The 10,186-nt window shown below is 34.2% G+C and overlaps 2 long non-coding RNA genes across 2 annotated transcripts; both read right to left on the minus strand.

Moving 5' to 3' along the window:
• Nucleotides 1–3,124: 3,124 nt before the first annotated feature.
• LOC147493766 (uncharacterized) lies at nt 3,125–6,067 on the minus strand. The gene is made up of 5 exons (XR_015199097.1): nt 5,943–6,067; nt 4,645–4,752; nt 4,159–4,267; nt 3,772–3,836; nt 3,125–3,461 (listed from the first exon to the last, which is right to left on the minus strand). It is a non-coding gene; the product is annotated as an uncharacterized LOC147493766 (long non-coding RNA).
• A 998-nt stretch (nt 6,068–7,065) lies between these two features.
• LOC147493767 (uncharacterized) lies at nt 7,066–9,758 on the minus strand. The gene is made up of 4 exons (XR_015199800.1): nt 9,651–9,758; nt 9,134–9,547; nt 7,906–8,003; nt 7,066–7,286 (listed from the first exon to the last, which is right to left on the minus strand). It is a non-coding gene; the product is annotated as an uncharacterized LOC147493767 (long non-coding RNA).
• Nucleotides 9,759–10,186: the final 428 nt, after the last annotated feature.

Consider the following 10,186-nt stretch of genomic DNA (forward strand, 5'->3'; position numbering starts at 1 on the left):
TTACGCACGAGTGGTTCATTATGTAAGGGGAGGCATGTGGATGTACATGTTCGGTTGGGTTCTGCGATTGTGGTAGCCAGGGAAACTAGGTAAGACATAGATACGACGTGATTTTAGGGACACACAAAGAAAGCCTGAAATAATCTAATTATGGTAATATGTTTGGTTGGTTATTTGTTTAGTTAGAACCTAAGGCGCCTCGATGGAGGAACTACATGCCTTATTTATGATCGCGATAGTTTGTTGTGTGGTTAGTGGAAAGTTAAAAGCCTCGATTGGAGGAACTACCTGCCTTAATTATTGTACTTGAGTATGTTATATTAGTCGTTGAAAGTTAAGGCGCCTCAGTGGAGGAACTACCTGCCTAGATTAATGTACTTAAGAATGTTGTATTAGTCGTTGAAAGTTAAGGCGCCTCGGTGGAGGAACTAACTGCCTTATGGATTGTGTATATATATGTATATTATATGTTGTATTTTTAGGGCTACTCACACCAGCATTGTTTATAATGCTGACCCGATTTGCATGTTTGCTTATCGGGTGTGTTCATTCAATGAACCTAGTTGATAAGTTTTGACAGGTTTAGTGTTGAAGAAGGTTGGTTGCTGCTTGTGGTTTGCGTTAGCATTGCATCTCAGGTTGTGTTTTGTTTTCCCTTTAGGTGATATAGATTTTCAGTTGAGATAATATTATTTGCATTTGCATTTTCATTTGTAAATTGTTTTATAATGAAGAGGACTTTGTTTAAGTTAAAATTTTTATTGGTTTTAATTATCCGCATATTTTAAACTGTTTATGGGCTTTTGGAAGTGGAGAGTGCGTCACACCTCGGAGATCGAAGAGTCGGGGACAAATAATGTTTTTCCGAATTCTGTCGAAATTCGGGGTGTGACAATTATACTAATCTAATTAACTAGTTTTAGATTAATCACCTAGATTAACTAGAGTCAATTAGACTTAGAGTGTTGATTACCAAGTTGATTCAAAGTGTGTGAGCTATGATCCACAACTTGCCTCACACACTTGAACTTTCCAAAGCAATTAAAACTCTAATCCCTTGGTAAGTATTAAACTTAAACCAAGTTTAACTCCTGTTCGTCATAAGAAATCAATCAAAACCAAGTTTTCCTTCTTTTTTTTTCCTTTTTCTTTTTATCACTAACTATTACAAACAAGTTCCATTGTTTTCTCCTACTCTATTACAAAATCCAGGCTCGGAGTACAACTGTGCCTCACAAATGAACTGGACCTCAAAAAAATCTCACGCATTTCTATGGAGGTGAACCAGCGATCGCCTGCCGGCACCGGTGGATGGCGGTCGTCTTTCGCTTGTTGGATCAGCTCTTCTCCACCTTTGTTGTCCCGCAACCTGATTTGCAAAAAAGTATCTAAGTACAGAGAAACAATAAAAATAAAATGACAAAAAATAAAAATAAAATAGAAATGGAGAGGTGAGAATGATGCTCCCTTCTTGGATTCTAAACCAATTAGTCTTACTCCTTCAATCCATGACGGTGGCGCCCTTCGAAGCTTTAGTAGTGGTGGAAGTATACTTCAAAAGAGTTTAGAAGTTGAGTTTCATCCTAAATTGTTTAGAGTTTGAGTGAGGGAGATAGAAGAAGAAATGTAGACTCTTGAATCTTAGAATGGTTCAAAGCTAATGAACTTGAAAGCTTTGATTGTAGATTAAAATGACTTGAAAACATGAAATGAAGATTGATTAAAACATTGAAATAAAGATTGATTAAAACATTGAAATGAAACAAGCAAACAAGATGAAGATTGAAACAAAGAACAAGTAACGTATAAGTTGATTAAAATAAAATAAATGAAGTAACAAGTTGATTGAAATAAAGGAAATGAAATAACAAGAAATTAAAAACATAAAATTAAAAAACAAGACAAGAAAATAAACAAACCAAATGGTTTGGATCCTAAGACAATGGATGAGTTCTATCTCCTTTGCTTTTTTTATTATATACCCCTACTTTTGCCATTTACAGATTTACCCTCATCCATTCCAAACTAGACACCTCACCCCCTTCACTTTTGCTTTTGCTTTATGGGTGCCTTCTTGACCAAGGCAGGGTTAGGGATAAGTCTTCATAATTTGAAATAAGGGCCTCCATCTTTGGTCTTCTAATTTGAGTCCTTTGACTGTTGACTTTGACAGGTTGACTTTGACTTTTTTAGCACTTTTCCACAGCAGCTACTGGTCTTCATAATAAGTGTTATTAAAGCTCCTTTTGGTGCTAAGATGCAGCTTTTATGATAAGTGGTCTAAAATACTCCTTAACCTGAAAAAGGCAGTAAAAGCTATGAGTTGTCTTTTCATTAAGCGTAAAAGGGATTGTAATGCGGCAATATATGGGTAATAAAATGAACATTTGGGAGCTGATTAGAGCTGATTGTAATGTTTATGTTGCCCCAATGGGTACTATTTTCAGATTGGTTTTCAAGAAAGGTTAAAGCTTCGATTGCACCTCTATCCAAAAAATTGCCATTACCCATGATGTTGATGGTTACTTTGTGTTCTTGGAGAAGACCTTTGAAAAAATATTGGACAAGAGTGGACTTTTCTAGTTTATGGTGAGGACATGAATGGAGAAGGTCAAAGAATCTATCCCATGCTTTGGAGAATGTCTCACTCGGACTGAATCTAAAGAACTGTATCTTGCTTTTGATCTCCTATGTTTTCTTCGGTGGAAAATACTTCTTCACACTACACCAGAAAAGGCGTTTACTAACGGCCATAATCGTTACTAATATTTTTACTAACGCTTATATCCGTTAGCTCTGGGGCGTTACTGTCACTTGTATGAAATTTAGTAACGGATATATCCATTACCAAAATTAATTTTAGTAACAGATATATTTGTTACTGAAATTATTTGTAACGCTTATCTTGTATGCAGATTTCATTAATTTCTTGGTCTTTGTCACAGTTATAAGCGTTACTAACGTCAATGAGCAATTTTGAACATTTATTTCTTATAGATTTGTAACGGATATAGCCGTTACAATATGTAAATTATTTTCAAAAAATATATATTATTTACTAGCCCGGTTTGTTTTGGGCTTCTTGCTAACCTGCCACCCGAACTTTGAACTTTGCACTAGCATACACCACATTAAAAAAAAATGAACTCCTTTCATCATAACAATTGTGAACTTGGCAATAGTACAACACTTCAAAAAAAAAAAACTTCATTCTTCAAAACACTTGTGTCATTCCAAACACAAATTGCACCAACTCCGTCATTCAAATCTTAAAACAAATGTAGCTCATTGATTACAAATACCAACTCTTGACTAAACAAAAAATTGTTATTGATCCATTTGATACCGACAAATCAACCATATACATATCTAATTAACTACAATTAAACCTAATATGTCGAATCCAAAACTTCATCTCTCTATCTTACATGTTTCTACTGGTGAGGCTTGCCTCATAACACCTGCAAATTGTATCAAAAGAAAGAGAAAGCAATCTAGTATAAATGACATTACCTGCATGAAGTAAAAATAAGTCTAGCTATACTACAAAAAAAATGAATAAACCAATAAAGATAAGTCGAGCTGCTTGAAAAAGAAAAACCAATATGGAAACGGTGCATATAGAGGGCGGGAACTACGGACATACATGAAATATATATAATATGCCAAGAAGGTGAAATTGCGATCAACATCCTAATACCTAAATATTATGAAGTACATATGAAATATACAAATACATCGTGGACACCAAAATGAAGGAAAGGAATTTACCTTATCAGAACACATGATATAAATCTCTATCATTTGACAAATATGGACGTACTTTTATTGAGTACCTACAACAGATACGAAATCGATTAAGACACATGCAATGTTAATCTACCCATAATATCCTGAAAACATCAAGGATATAGTATTTTATTAAAAGCCATATATTGGCTTATTAGCTCATATGTTGAACAACCAATACATGTTTCTAATGCACCACAAGAATTTAGCGACTAGAATTGACACACCTAAGACTACAAATAGAATAATTAGCTTCAAGATATGGGGAGCGAAGGACCAGACAAGAAGAAAAACTCATCTCTAGTTATATGGGGAGCGTAGGACCTAAATATCTTCAAAGTGAAGAAAAAATATTTAAGACTACTATACCGTAGTGTCACTCGTTATTGTATTTGTTGAACCACCAAATAATCTCCACTGTGGCACACGAACGCTTTGCAACCGCGTCGACTAATACCATCTCAACTCCTGCTCTAACCTTCAACAAAGAAAGAATATGCAATCAACCTAATAAGTTCAAAGAGATGAAATTATTAAGTGAATATTTTCAATATACATTCAGTTTCCTAGATTACTTAAAAGTATAAAACTACAAATGTGTCATTGAATCTATATATTTTCCTATGAATAAACAAAAAATAATAGGATTTCCCTAATAAGAATACATATCATTTCCCAAGGAGGAATTGACAAAAACTATGAATTAATCAACACACGCCCACAAAATGGTGACTCATGAAGACATGGTATTTCTTGCAAGAAAAACAAACAAATCAACATGACAAAGAGGGACCCAGAAGTAAAAAAAATATAAAAAAATCGATCACATTTTTTTAGGAATTCATGCTAACATACCTCTACATACAAATTTAGTATCATATTTTATGGCAGCCATTGTGTGTAACCATCCATGCCATGTCAAACATCAGTGCATCTGCAACATGCCTTTACATTTTGTCCCAACTGCATTTTGGAGGCAAAGAAGGCCACTCAGAAGGACAATGGGAAAGCTAATATAGAAAGTTTAAGTCTTCATTCAATTTAACAATTTTAAATGGTGCAAAAGTTAAACATCAACATCCAGATGGCATAATTCAAAAGTAAGTTAACTTGTACAATCATGGAACCACTTTGCTTAAAAGAGTGCAACTGTTAGACTACATATATCTTTGCTCAAGTGTAACAATTTGTACTCCTACCCAAAGCTTGATTGCTTGTAAAAGTGATAACAGCACGTCGTCGAAAATAAAGTACCCAAAAAAATGTCTCAAATGTAAATTTCGAGTCTCTACGAGTAATCACTAAGCGTAAGTTTAATATTTCAGTGCGAAATTTAAAAAGCTCTTATGGGCCAACACAAACCACCGAAGCAACATTTCCAAATCATATCTGCTTTGAGGGAGGTATGGGTTTGTGGGGATCAAGTTCAACACATAGCCACATTATAGGAACTTCAATAATTGGCAGCCAAAATAACTACCTTGTGAATCTGATAGAAGTGCATAAACTTTAATATGATAGACTATCTCACAAAAACCCAAAATATTCAGTTTAGAAATTCTCAACCAAATGACTTAGCACACTTGGGTTTCTCCATTCAAAGTATGGGATGGACAGTATTAGCAAGCTATATCCTAGATCTACCTTTATGAAATATATAGCTTGGCATTTTTTGTCATGGAATATGCACAGACTAGACAAAGACGATTTTACCTTTTTATATGTAACATGTACTTCAATTTGAATTGTTCAAGGACCATACATTAAGATAAATGGATGTGAGATTCCTGGTTCAATATGCATGTCAAACATAACGCCTATATCATCTATTTCTTATAAATCTAGGAAGTTTTTTTCTTCATTTCTATAGATGTATGCATCATTCTGGATTGATCAATCCTTTCGTACAGTCTAGAACCAACCTTAGCAGAGAAACAATTGTACCACCCAAGAAAACATAAAAATAAGGATAAACAGTTACTTTATCCTTATTTCTTATACTAAAAATTAAAAATTTATTTCTTATACATTGTTCTTCTTGAATTCTTGGCAATGTTTCATCTTTTTGTTGAAGAAACAAAGACAATAGTTCCTCTTGAAAACAAAATAAAACAAATTCATCGGATGGAAAAGAAGAAGAAAAAAAACGTTACCTCAAATTCCAAAGATACCTCCTTTATGCTCCAAGAATTCCCAAATTTAAAACCCAAAAAGAAAAACGATTAGAATTTGTGGTCAAAGAAATCAGACCAAAAAAGGGGATTACCTACTTAGCCTTCCACTTTCAAGCTCTTCTTCTAGACTTGGCTCGTCTCCGACTAAGACTGTTGTGTTATCGTATTACAATGTTAGATGTCATAATTTCTCACCATCGTTAGGATATTAGGATTTCGAGAGAAGAGAACGAAGAGGTTAGGGTTTTACAAAGGTCGGATGGGAGGTGTGGGAAGAATGGGAGTGTTATTATTAAGTGTTAAATGCTAACCAACTAATCCCGACTTGACTATTTTTTTTTTTTTAATACGGTTGGGTTTTCTTTTTTAATTACTTTTTCTTTTGCTACTTTTCCGACGGATACATTTGTAAGCAAAGGTAGGATAATTGTGGCCAATTTATCCAATTATTATTCGGCATATTTGCTAACGGTTGTAGCCAAAACTAACGGACATATCTCCGCATAAAAAAAGTAAATAAATAATTGTTACTAACGGAAAATTGCCTCTGTTACAAAATGGCTATTCTGGTGTAGTGTCATGAAGGAGAACACAACCTTTTCCCATGTATTGAAAGAATCAAACTTCTGAGATAGAAGCCATACGTGACTTTTACCAGCTAGAGTGAAAGGAAACACTCCACTACTAAAAAAATGACCTGTGATGACGGCTTTTAGCCGTCATGAAATAGATTTAATGACATTTTTTCATTTAAAAACCAACCGTCATTATAGAGCCCATCATAAAAGTTAACAAAAAACGTCATAAAGTTAATGACACTATTGACAAAAAAACGTCATAAAGTACCAACATTTAATGACAAAAATTATATTAGAAGCGTCGTAAAGTAGCAATTTTTTATGACGGTTTTACTAAATCTGTCTAGATTTGAAGACAAAAAGCGTCAAGATTTAACATGATTAAGGTCATTTTGAGCAAAAACGTCATGAAAACTTTCTTATAATTTCAAAAAAAAAAAATTGTAATTACCATAATTACGGTAATTACGGTAATTACTATATATATGGCAGTGTATCATCAATTACATTTCTAGACAATAATATGACAAATATTATAGCTTTGGAAAAAATATTTCCATTCCGTTCAAGAAAAAAAAAAGGAAACTTTTGAATAACATAATATTTTTCATTAATAATTATCTCAAAAACCTAATCACAAAACAACTTCATCGAATAATATGACCTTTCCATGGCCTTCGTCTTCCATTCACCAATCAAGCCATCAACCTTAGTTAAGTTAGAAACACTTCAAGTGTAATTCTTCCTACAAGAGAAACAAATAATGCAAAATTTAATTGGGCTCGCCATATATATGCGCTTCCAAAACCTTAATATGTCCAAATAGTGCAGTCCTTACTTTTGAAAGGTGAGTGCACCTTAAATTATAATAGCATTAGACCATAAGCACTATTAGAAGTCATTTTAGAAAGATTGATTAAAAGGTATCTATAAATATAAAGCAAAACATATAATAAGGTTGCCCAATTCTTCCATAGAATTTGACCCATTAACCTGCAAAAGCAAAGGACTGTCATGCTACATAGTGACGGCAGTGCTTGAACTTGATAGGTCCAAATGATAATTTTTGTGGAAAACCATGACTCACTCCTTCTCTCTTTTGCAATCATGCATGGGTGATGACATGCACTTTACAATTATGATGTTCTAGATTCAGTTACAAATAAAGTTTTGTATCCACTTGAGCGCCATCAAACATTGGCTCATAAAATCAAAGGAAATACATGTTATTATAATATACAATCTACAAGAATTTCAGCACACTATCTAACCAAATTCATGGTCCACAAAACGTGTAACCAAACGACCAAAAAAATATCAAGGCGACGTTAAGGTGCCTTGCAAAGTTTTTAAATGTGTCGTACCTTAGCAACTTCTACAAGCTTGAGCAGTGCGGACACAACCAACCCTCAGTTCACATGAATGAATGCACATATTGCACGCAAAGGTGAACATAGTTCAACTGCAACAAAAGATGGGTGGACAGATCACTAAGTAGCTAAACATATATGTGGACATGAGTTTCGACATATACAAATTTGCATATAGGAGATAAAAAAAAAAATGAAAGGCTTAAATAATGGACACTAGTCATTTGCTTGTGAATGCCACTGTAAATGGCCATTTGGGTTGAGAGAAACTACTTGAGATTTAAGCAGAAGCAACACAGCTCCTTGGTTATTCATGAAGACAATCAAGATAACTTAATTCCAGTCATTGTTTAAGGAGGTCAAAGAAAGTACCATCTCAAGAGCAACACTAGAAAGGCTTGGAATTCAAGCTACCTATCAGCAAGTTATCCCTATCCCTTGCACATGGTTTAGAGGACGACCTCAAGATGATGTTGCACCCAATATTGATGTCTCCGTTATAGCAGACTCAACTAGATTTGGTGGCCATATTAGAGATCACAATGGAGCAGTTTTATAGAGCACTTTATAGAGGTCATATAGATTCTAAGTCAGTCCTCCCTCAGGAGCTCAAAGCTATAGAGGTGGGCATTCAAGGATGTATGGAGCAGAACTTAAATTATGCGAGGGTAGCATCTGGTAATAGGCATCATACCAGAAAGTGTATTTTTGGTTCTTTCACGTTCAATTTATTTAATCAATCTTAGATTCAGCTCTTTATTGTGTCAAACTAAAAGAAACTTAGATTTTCATTATGAAAAGATTTTTTTTATAAAAAAAATACACTTATACAAGTTATACATGTACACAAGATGATTTTAGCAATGAGGCAACACGTACTACTTCGACTATGATTTCAGTTATGATAAACTACCGAATAAATAAATTGAGGAATTACATACTTCCAACTAAATGTTCATAAGTATGGACTATGATATAACCAAAGAATGGCGTTAAAATAACTTGCATTTGTCAAACTCTAGCTTGTTGACTAGTGTACATGAACCCGACCAAATAAAAATGATCAAATTCAATACTTCTCTAAGTAGCACTAATTGAACCAAAGCAGCAAAAACTTCAACCGTTTGTGTCAGTTAGGTGTTCTAGAACCTAGAATGATAACTATTACCAAGTAAACACAGGATGCAAACGCAAAGTATAGCAACATAAAACGAGAACGTACTCTACATTGGAGCTCCAAATCAACAAAGACCAGTAGACCTTCTTCGAAATACCTTGACATGAGAAAGTTCCCCTTTAATTAGTGTTCCCTTGAGCTAGCTCATCGTCCACTATTCAAAATAACAATAATGCAAAACACCTGATTCTTTACGTCTCAACTCGGTTGGATAATTCAGGATACAAATTCAACAACAAAAGAAATAACATACGAGAAAAAAAAATCTTACTTGTCGACAAAATGAACGTTCTCCTAGAGATGGTGGAGTGGGAACATTGAACGTGATAAGTTTGCATCTTGATTATGAGATTACAACATAGTTATATTCACTTTTGCTTATGAGAATTGAGAAGCATCATGTACCTTTAAAATATACTCAATTTGAAGACTGTTTTTGATTCCTTCCATTGCGGTGGCCTGAAATATGACAAATTGAAGACAAAGATGGAGTTGGAATCTAAAGGTTTAAACATTTTGCATTGAAGCAGGAGGTGAGATAACACAATAAGAGAAAGTGTACCTTCATGAACAGATCAACTTCTGTGTCGGGGAAAATTCCTAAAGCATTCTCTCGCCTTGCAAGCTCAGTTAGCAAATTTGTTATAGTAACATCTTTACAAGTGTACCGAATTGAGAAAAGGGGATATGTGGAAACTATCGTTTAGATTACCGTATCTCGCTCCAACCCCTTGGCATCTCGTGGAGAAATCAAGAGTTTCTTTAACGATCATTTTTCGGTGTGTGAACATCATCGACTAATGTACCTGATGTCTTAAAGGGTGCAATTCATTCCTTTAGACAAACTAGATTCAAAAGAAAAACTACTTTAGACCAATACATTGAACAAAAAGATTAAAATTGAAAAAAAAAAAACACTCACTTGTTTGCAATAAGTCCATTAAAAAACTGAATCCCTCTTCTCGAAATCAGTAGGAAAAATAGTATATCATTGTCGAATTTTTAGTAAGTGGTTAGAGAGAAAGGGATATTATTACTTAGGGTTTGGAGAATGGTGGATGGGAGGTTGCTAGCACTGATAAGATGAAGAATAATATA

Source organism: Coptis chinensis, chromosome 6 (genome assembly GCF_015680905.1).
Source record: "Coptis chinensis isolate HL-2020 chromosome 6, ASM1568090v1, whole genome shotgun sequence".
Taxonomy (NCBI): Eukaryota; Viridiplantae; Streptophyta; class Magnoliopsida; order Ranunculales; family Ranunculaceae; genus Coptis; species Coptis chinensis.